Source organism: Rattus norvegicus, chromosome 3, assembly GCF_036323735.1.
Source record: "Rattus norvegicus strain BN/NHsdMcwi chromosome 3, GRCr8, whole genome shotgun sequence".
Lineage (NCBI taxonomy): Eukaryota > Metazoa > Chordata > Mammalia > Rodentia > Muridae > Rattus > Rattus norvegicus.
In genome coordinates, this window is record NC_086021.1 from 155,564,962 (window position 1) to 155,583,843 (window position 18,882).

The window sequence follows — 18,882 nt, forward strand, 5'->3', positions numbered from 1 at the left end:
TTTCTCCTCTCTTTCCAACATATGTTCTTGTTTAATACGATCTCGCTCAAATAAAACAAGCCCGCGGTTATTGGTGGTCAGTGTCATGGAATACGAGCTACTATAGTTTTCCCATTAAAAAAAATAATATAAAGCTGCAGTAAAGCAAACAGTGAGTCACTTTATTGGGTATGAAGTAATAAACCGGTGGTTAGAATGATAGCTTCTATGATGTGCCTCAGAAGAAAACAACCGTGGTTGGTAGGTTTGGTTTGGAGTGAGACTCGGGCTTAGCAGTGCCGAGGGCCAGTGCATGATGGGCGTCTGCTGTTGTGCTCTGGGCTCTTCTAGCAGCGAGAGATGTTAGCGATGCCTTCCTCTGCTGCGAGGGCAAGCACAAGTAACGGATGATAGAATGTGGAAGGTGTTGTGCTCTATCATACCTGTCCATCGTCTGCATCCAGACTCTCCATCCATAGCTGTCTGTCCCCTTCATCCAGATTTTTCAACCCTTAGCTGTCCAACCTCTGCATCCAGACTCTCCGAATGGGCAGGGACTATTCAGTTTGTACAGTTGGATTCTGTTCCGTTGTGTGAACGGCTTCTGGAAGGAAAGGAGGAAGGAAAATTTAAAAGAAACAAAAAGGAAAAGCAGAAAGGAAAAATGAATAAATCAGTAAAGAAAAAAGAAAAGAATATAAAACAGAACCGAAAGGAAGAGAAAAATGACTGAAAAAAAATTGCAGCATTTATTTTTGGGGACCTTACTGTCTCCATTGTATCCGTTATTTACTTTGATACTGTCAAATGCCAGGTGGGTATTTTTAACTTTGCTTATCTTTGTGAGTTAAATATGTGTGCCAGCACTAATAAAGTGCTTCCCAAACACAGCCTCCTCTGCTGAGCCATGCCTCAGCATGAAACACAATATTCTTCCACATCTCCCCGGTACGCAGAGACAGTAAACGAAAGCAAAGGTATTTCAACCGTGAAGGGCTGCTGAGTGCTGGATGTTGAGGAGCCCCCCACCCCCAGACCTTGGCACAATCTCACCACTGCTGGGAAGCCACCGTGGGACACAGCCTGAGTACCAGAGACCCAGAGAGCGAGACTGAACTTCATTACTCCCGGCAGGAGTAATGTTTTACAGATACCAGACGGCTGTTGTTGGATGCGGGTTCTAGTCCCCTGGAAGTGATATTGAACATCCAGGGAATTTTCTCTTAAAGATGTCATAATTCACGGCTGGATATTAACCAGATCTATGACGTGCAGCCTTGCCAAATCATCTTCTCATTCTGCTGGCTTTTACCCACCCACCCTTTCTAATACAGCAGGGGTGTTCAGTGAAATACGACTTTCTGATTGAATGAATGCCTGCAGGTCTCTGTGATAAACAGCAGTTTAAGCTCACTGTGGCTTACAATGAGAGACATGGGCCAAAATCTCCAGATGAGTTCTCTCTCTCTCTCTCTCTCTCTCTCTCTCTCTCTCTCTCTCCTTATCATAGCTGACTCTGACAAATCATTTTTATAGGGAAAAGATCAGTTTTCCTTTCGGCGCTATATAAATGTCCTTCCTTTTCTCTTTGCTCTAGATATGCCAGGCTATATTTGACATAAAGCTTTTTAATGGAAGGAAATTTTTAAAGAAAAATTGACAGAGTCATAGAATTGGTATAACCCCATTGGCCCATATTGAAGTCTGTGCGCCTTATTTCTTCCACTGCCCATCTTTGGTCCTTTTTGGGTACCAATGGTTGCCCACCCTTTTGTTACCTATTTGGGGACCTGTGGCTGACATATTTCATTTTCTACCCGTGTATTTTTACAGGCATAAATCTGTGCTTTTTTTAGGTCTACCTAGAAAATTTTGAGTTACATCATTTGCACAAATATGTTGATGTTAACATTGAAAAACCTCTTTGCTTGAACTTGTATATTTTATTTGGCTAAAAATGGCTCATGTCTAATACATTACATGTCCTCTGGTGATACTATTTAAGCCAGGAATTCCAAAACTCACAAATACCGAATAGCCAAAAGTTCCAAAGTTGTGCACGAACACTAAACACGCAATATATCTCTTTCTTTTCCAAACAGAAATAGATTTCTCTCTGATTCGTTTGATAAATTTGACCCAAGATTTCCATTTGGAGTGACTGGAGTTCCTACTGTTTTTCTGCGTGTTGGTGGGCCAAGGCCTAATCACCTCGAGGCCCCATAGAGGCCATAAATTACCACGATGAGGTGAGCTCTGTACTCCTGTGCCTGCAGAAGAAGGCCATTTCCCTGCAGCCTATTTTGACAGGCATGAATTTAATTCATTGTTTTATGACAGATGGGGAAAGTGTACACGCTCGTAGTCTTGATTTATGGTCATTTGGGTCTGGAGGATTCTATAATTTGCAGCTAATGTGAAAACAGATGGATAGGCAGACACCAAAGGTTAGGGTGACCGCGCGTCCTGAGCTGCTTACAAATGGCGTCCATATGCGATGAGTCGCTGGGTGAGGTCTACGCTGGGTTGCCAGAGAGCCCGCCAGGCGAGCCTAGTCCTTTCTGTCCATAGTAAGTCAGTGCAAATGAGATGACATTTCTAAACCTTTGGTGTTTTGAGAGACATTCTGACCGTGTGGGGTTCTACTTTCCATTTTAGAAAAAAGAGAGAAAGAAAGAGAGAAAGAGAGAAGGAGAGGAGGAGAGAAAGAGAGAAAGAGAAAGAGGGAGGGAGGAAGGAAGGAGAGGTAGGAAGGAAAGAGGGAAGGAATAAAGAAGGGAAAGAGAAAAGAAAGAAAAGAAACCAAAACAACTTTATAAAAGGTGTATGCATATTCATTATGAAACAAACGTGATTTCACCTCAGGGCATCGGAGCTGTTTTCATTTCAATTGACAAATTTATTTTAATAAAATGATTGATTGAAAATCAGCAGTTAGGGAATTTCAAAGGAAATTCCTTGACTGGAGATGACTTTTTTTTTTTTTTTTTTGGTAGAAATGTGTTTGCGCTTAAATAATCGAGTTTCTACTTTCCAAATCATTTTGGTTTCGGGGCAGAGATAAATGGATTATCAGGTGAAATTACTTAGCTCATGCTAAAGTATTTAATACACCTTTGACTATTAAATGACCTTGCCAGAGTAATCAGCAACAGTTCCAACCCCTTTTTTGAAAAAAAAATTAAGCCTCGAGAGCAAGACAAACGAATCCAGTTCACTTCTTTTGAATTAGTTCGGGGATTAGGCAGACGCGTTAGAGACGCCTTGGGCCTTGCTATTGATAATCAGGCACCCATATTGATAATCAACTTGGTTTATGTCATTTAAGTCTTACAAGCAAACTTGTCATTAATCTTAGGGCTGGTAGCAAAAGCTGTGCTCTTGCACTTTGAAAATTAGGAAGTATGAATTGCTCTTCCCTAAATAAAGCAAAATGCAGAGTAGCTAAGAGCTTGGTTTCTCTTGATAAGATCAGTATCTTGACAGTAAGAGTCAGAAAGCAATGTTCTGAAAATCAGAACTACTCTATTAGAGATCGACGGTTCACTTTTACCAGTCAAATGGCTTCTTCCGAAGGCTCAAGGGTTCAGGGTTGTGGGCACTGATTTCATCTGGTACTTCCAATTCTGGGCATTTATCTTGGTAAGGGAAAATTTAGACACTGATAATTAATTGTAATTAGCATCTAGAAAAAAATAAACCACCAAAATGCATGTTTTTCTTGTAGTTGTGGTATCCTTAAGCAGGAAACCCTTTCACTGAAAGAAAAATCACAGAATTCATCTTCCTATACAGCACTTCAAGCTGGAGATGCCAGTGTTTGCTGGTCACGTGGGAATAATCTCATCTCAAGGCACCAACAAAGTTATGTGGAAGCCAGTAAGATGAGACATGTTGGTACCTAACCACAGAGACTTCTCTTAGCTTATGAATTTGTTTATCTATTTATTGATTGATTGATAATCTTCACACCAGTGATTACAGATCACAGTATTACAGTATGTGGGTTAATAAATTGTTTCCAAATGGGGTGCTTGTTCTGTTCTAGCATGTGACCCCAGGATCCTGATCAGGAAGAAAGACTCTGCCGGAAACCAGTACACTCAGACTTCTATGACTGTTAATGAAATAAGATCCTTGTCTTTCTAAATACTTACCTAGTCTCTACTGATTAGCTGTAGAAAAAGGAAACAGAGCAAAGGCACAATGATATTTGGCATAGAAGTAAGTAGCACGGACTTTATAGTTTTTGACCTGGCTATGGTGGATATCAGTAATCTACTCAGATCCATCATAAATGTGGGGTCATAGTTCAATGCCGCGGACATTGAAAATGCAGAGGGAAGCCTCTGGGCCACTTGGCTCAGGCATCCCCTGTTTGGCTCTCAACCATTTTGCACCTTCCATGGCTCTGCCTCACTTCCATTCCTGCCAGAACTCTGTGTCCTCCTCAGACTCTAATAAAGTTTGCCTTGCCCCGTGCTAGAGGTTGGCAGTGAAATGAAGTCCTTGCATCCCCCATTCACTCCTTGGTAAATACCTTTTCCCTCTATAGCATTACCAAATGGTTTGGTTTTGATGTGATTTTTACCCTATTACTAAGAGGCTGGCTTGACTCTATTAATACTTGTTAAATTCCATTATCTACTCAAATGTCTAGGATATAACACCTGATCAATAATAATTAATTAAAAATAGGAGCCTGGAATGAAACTTGGTGATAGAGAGCTGGTCCAGCATGGGCAAGGCCCTGTGTTCAATCCCCATCATCACAAAATATGAAAGAAAATTAACCCTCAAGTCTATATAATGATGAGATTACTCTTGTTGTATTGTGAAGAAATGAAAGGCACATTTCTAACTATATCTAGTAATAAAGTTGCTTCTTAGGGACAATAACTATTAAGGGATCAGTTTCATAAACTTCTATTTTATGTCCTTTTCGCACAAATATTCAGAAAATTCCTCACTGACAGCATTTCTGACAGTTCACATAAAGTCAAAATCAACCTCCCTGGCTTTCTGTCCTGCCAACTTTTTTGTTCTGAAGGTACCCAGTGTTGACAGTTTATGAATAACCTTAAATCCTTTTTTTCTACCTATCAAAACTATGTTGCATGTAAATAAATAAATCTTTCCTAGTTTGTGTTTATGTGTGTGTTGGGTGTGTTTATGTTTAAAGAGTGGTAGCCCTGATTTTCTTGAAGCATTTTTCCCTAAGTTGACTGATTACATGTTTGGCACTCTTGGTACATTAATCTTGGGCATGAGAACACTAGGGCCAAGGACTCACTGTAGGCAGTGAGCTGCACTTGAGGCAGGACCCCAGCCAAATCCAGACCCACACTCAACTGTGCTAGACTTGGAAGGACTAAATACCTAATGGATCAGTTTCAGCAGCATTTATGCTACAACTGAAACAGCTCAGAGAAGATTAGCCTCTGAGCCTGCATGAACTACTGTACCATGTCCCCTGTTACTGAGATAACTCTCTTTGTCTTTTTGTAAATTGCATTTGTTTGTTTGTGTATTTGTCTGTGTGGGCTTGAAGGAGTAGGTGTTTGTGTGGATGTCAGAGGACAATTTTCAGGGGTTGGTTTTCTTCTCCAACCATGTGGGTCTCCAGGTTCAAAAATAGATCATGAAACATAGATCATAGAAACATGAAAGGGATCATTCTTGATCACTGACCCATCTCTCTGGCCCTTCAGGTCTTTGAGAAATAAACTCATTATTTGTAGTTATTAAGTGATATTCCAAACCATGGACACATCTTAATTTATTTTGTCATTGTCATTTTTAGGTTGATTCCCCACTTTATCATTGTAAACTCACAAATGCCCTGGCATGTCTAAGTGCAATGACCAGTTGCTACAGTATATTAATCTGTTTTATAATGTTTAGATCATTCTTCTTCCCCATAGGGTTATTTTGTGTGGCTGTTACTTACATAGTCTCTTCCAACCATATAATAAGCATTTTAATTTATTTACTGCTTCAGTAACAACAATGGGATGCTATGGATGATATCAAACTTATAAAATAAACCTAGGCCCGGCTTGTGGTTGGGATGTGCACACATTGTTCCTTGTGTCAACATTTACTTGTGAAAATATGAAATATTTTAAGACTATTATAATATCTAGATCCTTCAATATTGTATGTTGCAGGATATTTGATCACACCGTAAGCCCCAAGATTGTGTTATTTACTGAACAAATGTGTTTCTAGCTGTGGTGTGACTCAGCCTTAGCACACACCTTGAATTCCTCTGACTGGAATACAGATACACTCTTAGTATACACCTTTAATCCCAAACAATGAAGTTAAAGTTAGTTTGTGGAAGGAAGCACTCCTGTTTGAAAGTGATATCTAATTGAGTGGCAGAAAAAGTGATGAATCAGAAAAAGATTTGAAAAAATTGGAGATGCTCAGCTCTCATAAGAACAGAGAAGAAAGAGAGATGACTTAAGAGAGCAGTGCAGAGGAGAGAGGTCAGTTTTACTATGACGGTGGCACAGAGACAGGTCTCAAAGATAGAGAGAAAAAGATAGACACAGGTAAAGACAGAACAAGCCAGAGAATGAGAAGGATCCAGAAGATTAGACCAAATTGCCAAAGTTAGTAATGAGGAGGCTGAGAGAAAGGCCAGATTGAATCAGTCAGCTTGGAGAAGAGTTTAAGTCAGAACAGCTGAGTTGAACCAGCCAGCTAGAGTTCCGAAAGAACTAGGGAGGGGTGAGCATATTCACCAGCAAGTCTCAGAGGCTGAAAATATTTTAGGTCTAGATAAAATTGTACAGAGGCTAGAAGCTTCCAGGACTAGGCCTACGTTTGCAGACGAGGCAAAAAGCCTAGGCAATGACAATTACATCAGAAGAAAAAGAGATACTCTTAGAATTATAGTTTCTTTTGACAACTATATCCAAAAGCAAAAACCAGAAGCAGAACCAAAGACAGTAAATGGATTTGTTTTATAGTTCTCAAAATAATAGAAAACCAGAATTTCCAAAAACTATGGATAACTGAGTACATTTAAGATCTATTTCTAGATGGAAATATTTTCATTTAGTGCCATGTTGTTTGCTCTGTAGAGCTAGTGATGAAGCCACCTGTGTTCCTTGCTAAGTGTCAATGGCTCCCTGCCTTCTGAGAATCGGGGAGGCTCATTCTTCTTGGCCACCTTGTGCTTAGGTGGCAGTGAGAGACATGCTTTGCAGTGAGTTATGTGCACGAGTGTCATGTTTCATTCTTAGGCCAGGCCATGTAATAGCTAGCAGGGAGATTAATAGCATTTGGAATAATATGGCTCACTGCAAATATAAGCTGAACACTTCTGCTGACCAGAGGTAGAAATTTGGAAGAGAGAGGAACAGTCTCACATCATGTGAAGCCACCACACACAGCCAGTAGCTGTTGATTAATGCAAAAAAAGAGAAAAGACTCACAACATAAAAGCAGGTTGACATGTGTGGAGATGCATGGGGTTATGAAGTCAGGTTTTCATGGGGGAAAATAATATACCAAGTAATATAAAAATACTGGAAGTAAAAGAGAAAGACACTCTGGTTTTGTTTTTATCTCTGGTGTTGGGATTATAAAGATATTTCTTCTTTTTTTCCCCTCAGTTTTCTGAAATAAATAAATCCCGTTACATAACATGTACCTTTAATGTCTTTGTAAACATAATTTACAGTGTCCATCTGATGTTTCAACCTGTGACTCAGAAAAGTTGATCTCCACTGTTATGAGTTTGAGTAGGACATCGTTTTTCACTCGTTTCAAAAAATGGGGAATGCCGTTATGCATAATTGAGGTCCTGGGGAATGAGTTTCATGAATGCCATACAAGTATGCTCTGGGGAGCCCTATGCAACCTACTCAGTCATTCAGGATCAGGTAATGGTGCTAACTACACAATGGCTCTGGGTAGCTTACACCGACCAATTAAGCTGCATTCATTAATGATACTTATCGGTTGCACAATTATGAGTAAGAGTGACTGATTTTCTACAAAAATAATAGTATTAGGTGTATTATTTCTTTTATAATTTGACAACTTGGCAAGAAAAACATCTTCTATTAGTGTGCCTTTAGCCATGTATAGTAAAGGAGCTGTATTATATTGGTTTCCTTCCTCTTGTGGCCATCTTTATGGGCCTATTCACGTGAAGAACACTTCGGGTCACTTGGCATCAGCCAACAGTGTGATTTCGTCTAAACTCACTACACCTTCCTCAAGACATGCTCAGCCTGGATATCTGATTCCAAGGCAACGATAAATTAGTCTTAAAGTTGTCAATGTTTAGATTTAGTTTCTGTATTTTTGTGGATTGATGACTGCGTAGTTTGAGAATCATGCCACGATACAGCTCACTCTTGAGAGGAATTGGTTTGTACATTTGATGTTCAGTTAAGTAGTTAGAATACTAACAACTTCGAACACATGGGCACTGGAGAAAATTTCCTGAACAAAACACCAATGGCTTATGCTCTAAGATCAAGAATCAACAAATGGGATCTCATAAAACTGCAAAGCTTCTGTAAGGCAAAGGACACTGTGGTTAGGACAAAACGGCAACCAACAGATTGGGAAAAGATCTTTACCAACCCTGCAACAGATAGAGGCCTTATATCCAAAATATACAAAGAACTCAAGAAGTTAGACCGCAGGGAGACAAATAACCCTATTAAAAATTGGAGTTCAGAGCTAAACAAAGAATTCACAGCTGAGGAATGCCGAATGGCTGAGAAACACCTAAAGAAATGTTCAACATCTTTAGTCATAAGGGAAATGCAAATCAAAACAACCCTGAGATTTCACCTCACACCAGTGAGAATGGCTAAGATCAAAAACTCAGGTGACAGCAAATGCTGGTGAGGATGTGGAGAAAAAGGAACACTCCTCCATTGTTGGTGGGATTGCAGACTGGTACAACCATTCTGGAAATCAGTCTGGAGGTTCCTCAGAAAATTGGACATTGAACTACCTGAGGACCCAGCTATACCTCTCTTGGGCATATACCCAAAAGATGCCCCAACATATAAAAAAGACACGTGCTCCACTATGTTCATAGCAGCCTTATTTATAATAGCCAGAAGCTGGAAAGAACCCAGATGCCCTTCAGCAGAGGAATGGATACAGAAAATGTGGTACATCTACACAATGGAATACTACTGCGCTATCAAAAACAATGCCTTTATGAAATTCATAGGCAAATGGATGGAACTGGAAAATATCATCCTGAGTGAGGTAACCCAATCACAGAAGAACACACATGGTATGCACTCATTGATAAGTGGCTATTAGCCCAAATGCTTGAATTGCCCTAGATGCACAGAACACATGAAACTCAAGACGGATGATCAAAATGCGAATGCTTCACTCCTTCTTTAGAAGGGGAACAAGAATACCCTTGGCAGGGAATAGAGAGGCAAAGATTAAAACAGAGGCAGAAGGAATACCCATTCAGGACCTGTCCCACATGTGGCCCATACATATGCAGCCACCCAATTAGACAAGATGGATGAAGCAAAGAAGTGCAGGCCAACAGAAACCGGATGTAGATCTCTCCTGAGAGACACAGCCAGAATACAGCAAATACATAGGCGAATGCCAGCAGCAAACCACTGAACTGAGAACAGGACCCCCGTTGAAGGAATCAGAGAAAGGACTGAAAGAGCTTGAAGGGGCATGAGAGCCCATATGTACAACAATGCCAACCAACCAGAGCTTCCAGGGACTAAGCCACTACCCAAAGACTATACATGGACTGACCCTGGGCTCCAACCTCATAGGTAGCAATAAATGGCCTAGTAAGAGCACCAATGGAATGGGAAGCCCTTGGTCCTGCCAAGACTGAATCCCCAGTGAACGTGATTGTTGGGGGGAGGACGGTAATGGGGGGGAGGGTGGGGAGGGGAACACCCATTTAGAGGAGAGGGGAGGGGTTAGGGGGATGTTGGCCTGGAAACCGGGAAAGGGAATAACATTCTAAATGTAAATAAGAAATACTCAAGTTAATAAAAAAAAGAAAAAGAAAAAAAAGAATACTAGCAACTTTAATTTTTCTTTCTCTCCCTCTCTCTATCTCTCATTCCCTTGATTTTTTGATTTGTAGCTCCTGCTCTCTGTAGGCATCTAAATCACTAAGAGCATCATCTCCTTTTCGACTGTTAGATGACTTAATGCATTTGTGGATTATTTTTTTTGTGTGTGTCTCGTCTTAGTATGGGAAGCATCTGAGTGCCAGTGCTGTGATGTTAGCGATAAACTTGTGGGAATTATGTACAGCACAAACAGAAAGCAAGAGACCCACAGTGGAAGTATTGTTATCAGACAATACAGACTTGGAGTGAAGAGTTGCTGTCAGAGGACTGGCTTCAGCAAAACAGAGTAAAAAGGCCTGCTTCATCCCTGTCTGCTTCTGCCTGGGAGGGAAAGAGCGGGCTGAGGTTCCCACATTCTCTGTAGCTAGCCTGGTGGGTAAGTGCCTTTCACAGGATACCAGCCCATGAAGCCTGGGGAAAATGCCTGCTTGTCTAATGGACAAATGCATACAGGAAGAAAGAAAAATGAGGATTCAGGGAAAGATTCTCCAATGGAAATAAGATAAATTCCAGAAATGGACTCTTTAAATGTGACTATTTACCTAGTAGAGAATTAAAAATAGTCCCTCAGGTCAAAGAAGAATATATAAGTAAAGTGAGAATCTCAACAGAGAAATAAAATATTTTTAAATGCTAAACAAATATTAGGGTTGTTAAATACAGTCACTACATTAAAAATTCTCACAAGAGGGTTCTCTTAACAGGATTAATGGAGTCTATGGACCTAAGGATAAGAAAAGGAAGTAAATCATTTAAAATAGCAAACATGACAACAAGAAGCAAAGAAGGAAAACATACATTATAAAAGACAACCTATCGTGAAGAAATAATAATCATAGATATATGTGCACCTAACAAAAGATTTCTGAAATACCTGAGGCAAAGCTCGAATATCCAGACATAAGTAGGCCTAGGACACATGGAGGGGTCCATGTGGAGAGTGGCTGAATGCCTCAAGAAAGCCCCAAATCTGAATTTTTCAAGTAATATCCCTGACTTTTAAATAATTACCAATTCGAACTTTTAAATATTTCCCATGGAGTTTACATAAAACATCTTCCTGATGTTTTCATCCTGCTGCTAACAATATATAATTCAACACTTCAATAATGCAGTCATACTTGCAGATAATTGCATCTTCGAGATAATCTCCCAATCTAAACAAACCAATCCACAGACACCCAAGCAGTAAGAAGCACAGTTATCGAGTCAGCTCAGGATGTCTGCTTTCTCCTACACACCATGCTTGGGGCTGAATACGGATGATAGATTATTTCATGCTTCATTAAACTTCCTGTTTCTGCCTTAAGTAGCTTCAAGATGATTTTTCTTCTAGCAGTTCTCTGTTCTGTCCTTGCTGTTCCCTTTTTCAAACTTTGTTTCTCTTAACCCCCCACCCCCTCCACCTCCAACTTTTATCTATTTCCTTAGGTTACAAAACAGAAAACGACTAAATGAAAGCCATTAGCAAAGATTCTTACCCAGCACTGCTGTGACATACACAGTGCCAAAGCCAGGAGGGCACGCGACCCCAACAGTCCCCAAGTGGGAAGTTCTTATCCTGCCTTTAAAGTTTTTAACAGTGCTTTTTTACAGCATGATTTCATATCTTATTTATTCTTTGTAACTAATCACCATCTCCTCAGATCCTCTTGCTACCAAACCTCAGTGAGAATGATACCCACAGAGTTAATATTTAGAAATATGTGCATATTTTGGCCTTAGGTGGGAAGATGGACATAGACGCTTTTTGGTTCACTATGAATGAGAAAATAGTAACAGTCACCACTATTTGTTATGTAACTATAAACCTTTGTGGAATAAAAGCTCAGTGTTATTAATTAGACAACAGTCAGATCCTGGAGACAAATCAAACAGGATTTCTTTGTTCCTAGTACAAGCTGAAAATACCAAATCCAAAATTTCCAAGTTTAAAACTTTTTGATCACTGATGGTATGAAGATGAGAAATTCCACCCCTGACCTCATGTGACAGGTTTAATTCAAACATAAACACACCAGCAGTACTATGTGCAAAAAAATTATCTTCAGGCTCCTCAAATAAGATGCATGTGACACATAAATGGATTTTGTGCTTAGACTTGGTAAAATTACTAAGATACTTCATCATGCCTCTCCAAATATTCTAAAATCTGAAGCTTTTCAAGTAAGATTGGCTCAACAATACAATTTAATAAATGTTTTCAAAGTAACAGTCCTTACATTTGTATTCATTCAGTAATCTTTGCCTTTTCTTTACTGAGTCCTATCTCTGTTTGGTATAGAGTTGAAGGACTTTTAAAATCAAATGTGGAACAGCGCTGGGTTTATGCATTTTAAACTGACTAGAAGTACAGGTGACTTCATTATGGCTAAACTGTGTGCACATGACTGTGAGTCATGGTTTATTGAAGGGATAGAGGGTTGGATCCAGGGCTTTGAACTCTATTCCTCTGCTCTACCATGGAAAACATCACCACTAAACAATATTTACGAGATTTAGATTTCAGTCAATGGCTGATCCAAGTTATTTTGAGAATAGATATAAAAAATAGATATTAGAAGATATAAACGTTGGTCAATAATTCAGTAATTTTTTCATCGAGCTTTTCTGGGCTCAATATTGAGTTTTTATGATATTTCCTGAACAAGGCACATCAGAGGTTGTTATACTTTTCTATTAATTAAGCCATAGTCACTACCTTACAAGTCGGAGATTGTATTACAGCATTTAGGCAATACCATCTCTAATTATATTCAGGGAATTATTGCATATTGGGCAGTAAGAGGTTTGGAGAAAGCAAACTAATCTTGTAAATGTGGAAGGACGTTGTAGAGTTAGCGAAGTATCCAACCTTGAGCCACTGCTGTTGAATGTAAACATTCGCTCTCTTGTTTTCCTGGGTAAGAGGAGCCATTTTCCAACTCTAGTGTGAGATTTCGTCATGTGTTTTGCTGTGTCCACTGGAAGGAGTGGACACATACATAGTAGGCTTAGATTCAAGCCTCAGATGTAGCACGCTGAGCCTCCTGCACCTTTCCCTCACCACTGCAAGAAAAGCCTTCTCAAGGGATGCAGGGCTTCTTCCACATGGACCCCAGAGAAGACAAACACCCATGAGGTGTAAGGATCCCTATGGTTTCCAGGTGAACCAGTGCAGCTGACTGTGACAAATACATGTAGTCACCGTCTTCAGACACTAAGATCTGGGTGGGGCGGGGGCAGTACAGCAGGATTATCATAGTAAAAGCTGATTTATTCATACATGGACACCCTCTCAGCCACAAGGTTTGTAAGGACATTTAATACGCTATTGACCACTGCAAAACCCCAGATTAACTGACTGTAGACTTAGGAATTCTCTGAAACACTTCTAGTAAAAGATGGTGTTAATACTAATTTTCTTTCTTTTTTTAAAGATTTATTTATTTTACTTATATGAGTACACTGCAGCTGTCTTCAGAAACACCAGAAGAGTGCATGGGATCCTGTTACAGATGGTTGTGAGCCACCAGGGGGTTGCTGGGGATTGAACTCAGGACCTCTGGAAGAGCAGTCAGTGCTCTTAGTCACTGAGCCATCTTCATTTAAATCCCATTTTGTCGCTTTAAGCCAGAGAGTGGTAAAGTTACAAATATAAGGGTCTTCACAATCCCTAGTAACGGCTGTGCATTTATTATTATGTATGAATATTAACTGGTGATGGAGCTTGACCAAAAAATTTCTTTGAGGATCTGACAAACCTGAATCTAAATCCTTGTCCACCACCTAAGAGACACGAGGCTCTGGGAAATTCTTGTACATTCTTAGGCACTTAACTTCCTGTTGCTACACCGGCGTCATATTCACAGCATTGTTACAAAATAGTTATGGGGGTGGATTGAGATACAAAACAGACTTAACACAGTGCCTGACCCAAACATGAGCCAGATAATGCAAACAGATGTAGTTAGCTTTGGAAAGGTCATTTCCATAAGCTCATCTTAGTGAAACTGGAAGTTGGACAATAGGGTAAGGAAGAGAGGATACGTTGATTTTTAACCAATGAACAGATTTCAGGAAAGACCGCCTTCCCCTCCCACCACCACCACCCCCATCTTGGGTTGAATGCAGCTGTGCAGTTTCTAAATAACTGTTTTGTATTACTGAATTCAAATTTTCCTAATCCCCACCCTTCCCCAAAAAACCTGCCTCAGCCGGGAGCAGAAACGTGGAAAGGCTGACAGCTGGTGCACAGTCTGTGTTTACTTATGCGAGCGGTGCCACCCTGCTTTGGTGACCCCTTGTTTGCCACGGTACCTCTCAACACCTGCTCAGCCTAAACCAGCATCCACAGGACAGAGCTGGGCTTTCATAGTCCATGGGAAGTTTCTGTATTTCAAAGCATGATGTGAAGCTTCTGAAGCCCTCACTATGACCCTGGGGGAAAAATGGTGTTTAATAGGTGGTATGAGGGAAAAATCTCCTCTAGTCTTTTCTTAGGGTAGAGGCAGGGACAGAGCATTTCCCTAAAGATCCCTGCAAGCTCTGACCTTCCAAGGTTCCGTCACTATGCCAAAGAAGGAAATGGACCTGCAATTGCTCATTGGGGTAAAATTTAAGTCAAGTCTGGATTTCAAGTTCAACTTCAATGCCCCGTTTTAACGTATGTAACAAGAAAAAATTGCCTGTGAAAATACTGCTTTTCTTACAAAGGGAACCATAAACATATTTTTGACAACTTTGAAATGGATTAAATGGTGGGGGAGCTGTTCCTAAGTGTGTGTGCTTTGAGTCAGGGTGAGTAAGCTGGCAGTTCCATTCATCTTCAATATATTTATTTATACTCTCCCTAAAATGCACTGAGAGTTTCTGTAATTTCTAGTGATTCTTTGTTTGTATTTTGGTGTATTTTGCTCCCACATTCCCACCCTCTAAAACAAAAAACAAAAACACAACAACAGCAACAACAAACCAAAAAAGAAAAAAGAAAGAAGGAAAAAAAGGAAGAAAACCAAAGGCAGACTAAAGTGCACAGGCAGAGGCGCAAGGGGGTTATAAATATTTCACACATCACCCAGGGCTTACAAAGCAGACAGTTCTAAAGGCAGATCTATTAACCCACAAAACCGTGACGCATGAAGACCAAACTGGATGATTTCAGCTCTCGTGGAGCTCTCTGCTATTAACGTATTTCTCAGCATCACCCTCCAACGCCTAATATTTTTCTCTCCAGCAGGACATTTGTCATATCAAGTCCCACAGGAAGACAGAGGGACATTTACCAGAAAGTCAGCCAGGCAGGTGGCAGCTGGGATGTGTCAGAAGACAGAACTTATTTTCTTAGTGTGGTCAAATAGACCTAACACAGATTTAAGGGTTTTCCCCGTGTTTGAATGCGCACAGTTGAGTAGGGTTAGGCACAGTCAGAGGTTTGTGCCGCCGTTGCCCACGCTCAGAACATTTTCATCTTCCTAAATAGGCCAGGATGAGTGACAATAGCTCTCCAGTCCTCCATTCATGCTCTCTGGCAAGCACCATTTTGCTTTCTGTTTCTCTGCATTTGGCTGGGCAAGGTACCACACAGGAGTGGAATCATTCGGTATTCTTTTGCGACTGGCTTATTTCACTTGGCATACGTTTGCAGTGTTCAGCCACGCCGTTCCATGTGTCAGAGTTCCCTTCCTTCTTCAGGCCAAACAATACCCCATTGTTTTTATTCTGCTTAATCAGTCATCTGTCAATAGAAACTCGGATTGCTTCCACCTCTGGGGCCATAATGAATAAGCCTGTTGTGAACATGGCTGTAATAGACACATGGTTCAGTCAGCCCATGCTTTGGATTGTCTTAGGCACACACCAAAAGTAGAATTGCTGGCTTAGATGATGATTCTCTGACCTTTTGAGGAATCACTATAATTGACACAGAAGCCTCACGGGTTTACATTCCTACCAATAATGCAAGGAGATTCTACTTCCTCCACATCCTTACTCAACACTTTTTAGTTCTTCTGTGTTCAAAGTTTTAATTTATTTTACATGTATGGGTGTTTTGCCTGTATGCACGTTTGTGAGCCTCGTGTGTGTCTGGTTCCCACAGAGGCCAGAAAGGGGTGGATGATCCCCTGTAACTAGATTTTAAACATCTAGATTACCAGCGCCCATGTGCATACTGGGAATTGAACCCAGATACTCTGGAATAGCAGACACAGAGCCATCTCTCCAGCACCCCCTTTTCTAAAATAGGACCCATTTTAATGGGAACTCTCACAGTGACATTGATTTGTGTCCTCTCAGCAATTACTGATCCATAATGAGCTTGTGACCATTTAGACACATCTCTGGATATATAACTACTCAAAACCCTGACTGATTTTTAAATTTTATTTTTAAATTTTAACTTGTTACCAAGTTAAACTCAGAGTCGTGGTTTAATTGTGATGTATGCAATTGCCACTTCAAAATGTGTGTGGGGAAGACAGATACATATTTTTAAAAGCCACATTAGAGTTGAAATAGTTACTTAATAAAATATATATTTTTATCCAGTAGAGAGTTTTATTTTATGTAGAACACTTTATATGAACCATATTATTTCATATTTAATGAAATTCATTCCTTTTCGAGATATTTCTTTTGGACTTTCACAATTAGCAGAGAAAGTAAAGAAGAACAGACTTTAAAATGCTACAGAAATTCATTGCACAAGGGTGTGGCTCCACTGTGCCATCTTCTTACAAATATATCATGTTCCTTGACCACGTTCTCTCCTATTCCCCTATCCTGTTCCCCCAGGCAGTCTTCTTCCTTTACCCAACAGTCCCTCTATTTCTAGATTTTATATATATCATTGTGTTAAGGAGGTATAAGGTTAAGGAATATATATATATATATATATATTCCATATATATATTCCATATGTGTGTGTGTGTATATACATATATGATCCAAGTTCCATCAATTTTCCTGTAGGTGACATAATTTTGTCCTGGATGGCTAAACAAAACTCCAGTGTGTTTATATGCCACATGTCCTTTTTCCATTCTGTTGATGGACACTTAGGCTGAGTCCATAAAGTGAGTGCTGTGAGCAGTGACACAGCAAACACAGATGTGCAGGGATCTAAGGAAAACTGTCCCAAGTGTTTATCTCTTTCCTACATTGTCCATTCATTTCTCCTTGCTGTGGAAAAGTACAGCTAGCGAGGAGGTCTATTTGCAGTATCCACCTGCTAGCCTCGTTTGCTTAAGGCAGCGGGTCATGTAGGTTTCTCTTCCCCCTCTAATTTCTCTACTCTGACTCATCACCATTCCAGTCTCTCGGCATTCAGTGACCTCACCAGAAAGTTTGGGCTGCACTTCCACAGTTCTGATGCTCTATTCTCGGGTTTTATGCACATTAACTCATTTTTACTCTTTCAGTATGTCCTGTGTGACCTGTGGGTGTTTCCATTCTGCAAAGGTGGATATGGAAGCATAGATAAAAGAATCTTTTCCTGGGATCATGCAGTTAGCACAAGTGGAAGCTAGGCAGATCAGCTGCCCCTGCTTCCTGACTATGCTGTGTCTCTGGGACGAGGACCAGGTTTCCTTATGTAGCACTGGTAACCTATAGGTCTTTCTCACTGCTTAGCCTCAACATTTGCCAATTGTGCCTAATTTTAAAACAAGTCACCTGGAAATAATAATAAATATTATTGTCCCCTGGTAAGGAATTTAAGATGTCTTATGTAAGCACGGTATCATCATTCTTCAGAAAATTAGACACAGAATTACCACGTGACCCAGCAACCCCCCTTCTTGGCATACTCCTAAGCGAACTGAAAGAAAAGACTCCAACAGATACTTGCATATTTACTCGGGGCACTGTTATCCCTAGTAATGAGAACAGTACATCTTTTCATTCAAGAATGTACTTCTAGTCTCAAACATAAAGTTTGGTCCTAAGGGTATTGTTAGATCTGTCTCTCAGCTCCACCCAATGAGCTGTCATTTCTGTCTTATAATCTTGATGGACACACTGTCAATAACTGAAGAGAGATCTAAGTCTCTCTGCAGACGGCCGCATAATTCGTTCTTCCATGAAATGAGGGTATTAGTAGAAAACCATGAGGATGCCTGTATATGTCCTCAGACCAAGACCGCAAAGCTCAAATATGTTTTTGCTCATCTTGTTTCCAGAGAGAATTAGTAGGAATGAGGACGAGGAGTCTCTAAATAACAGAGTAGTCTACCATTGGCATTGTCTGGATTCTACAGTCTAGAATATTCAGCTGTGGCCATACTATGAATGCAAAATTTTGCCAACCAATTCATCATAGCTTATACACCAGACTTTTTTAAATCTCCGTGTTCAAATATTTCACCCCAAAAATTTCCTGCACTGAGTACCTTCAAAAAATGACAAAATTCTCGATTCTCTAAACTATAACAGAATCTCAAGTCTTTCTTGAAGTCCTTGATTTTGACCTGAATTCTTCAGAGGGAGTTTCTAGCTCCAATGTGCAGACAGCTACTTAGTCTTCTAGGAGACAGACAAAAGGCAAGCAGTTTCAGCCAGGTGATGAAAACCTGGTCCAAATAAATTATGGACAGAGAAGAAACTCCTGATCCACAGGAGATGTCACATGAATAAAGCAGGAGGGGTGGGAGGTGACTGCTGGTGCAGTGGTGAATTACAGGAAGACCTGCTCAGTGGCTGAGAAACTGAGGCACCAGGCAGAAGATGGAGATTAGTCAGCTTTGTGGCAGAAAGAGAATGTGAAGGAAGGGTTATAACAACACCCACTGTCCAGGGTGGCTTCCGACATTTCTCC

At 40.4% G+C, this 18,882-nt stretch overlaps 1 long non-coding RNA gene across 1 annotated transcript; it reads left to right on the forward strand.

Moving 5' to 3' along the window:
* Nucleotides 1-415: 415 nt before the first annotated feature.
* LOC134486462 (uncharacterized) lies at nucleotides 416-4,464 on the forward strand. The gene is made up of 3 exons (XR_010065420.1): nucleotides 416-793; nucleotides 2,082-2,228; nucleotides 3,775-4,464. It is a non-coding gene; the product is annotated as an uncharacterized LOC134486462 (long non-coding RNA).
* The last annotated feature ends 14,418 nt before the right edge of the window (nucleotides 4,465-18,882 follow it).